This window comes from Plasmopara halstedii (assembly GCF_900000015.1).
Source record: "Plasmopara halstedii genome assembly, contig: Scaffold_323, whole genome shotgun sequence".
NCBI classification, from domain to species: Eukaryota; Oomycota; class Peronosporomycetes; order Peronosporales; family Peronosporaceae; genus Plasmopara; species Plasmopara halstedii.
Window position 1 is genome coordinate 113,022 of NW_020187244.1, and position 390 is coordinate 113,411.

The following is a 390-nucleotide window of genomic DNA, read 5'->3' on the forward strand; positions in this document are numbered from 1 at the left end:
CGAGCGCGTCGTGCGCCGGCTGCCTCGCCTTAAGGACTACCACGCTTTGTCGGAGTGACTCCTAGCCGTGGAGCAGGCGAATGCGTCGCTGCAGGCAACGGTGGGGCGCTTGGCTCCATTGGAGATGGAGGTTGTTGCACTTCGTGCTCAGAACCAGTTGCTGATTCAGCTTCTGGGTGGCCGAGAGCCCTGGCGCCGAAGCTTCCACGTTCACATGCGCTGGATCCCGCTACGGCTTGAGCAAACCCACGTAAAACACCGGGTGGGTGCGCATCCATTTGGGAAGGCTTAGCGTTTACGCTAGGCCCCGCTTGGCCACAACCTTAAATGGCCCAATAAACCGTGGACGAAGCTTCGTCCGGAAGATAGCAGAGGCTGCATGTGTAGGAA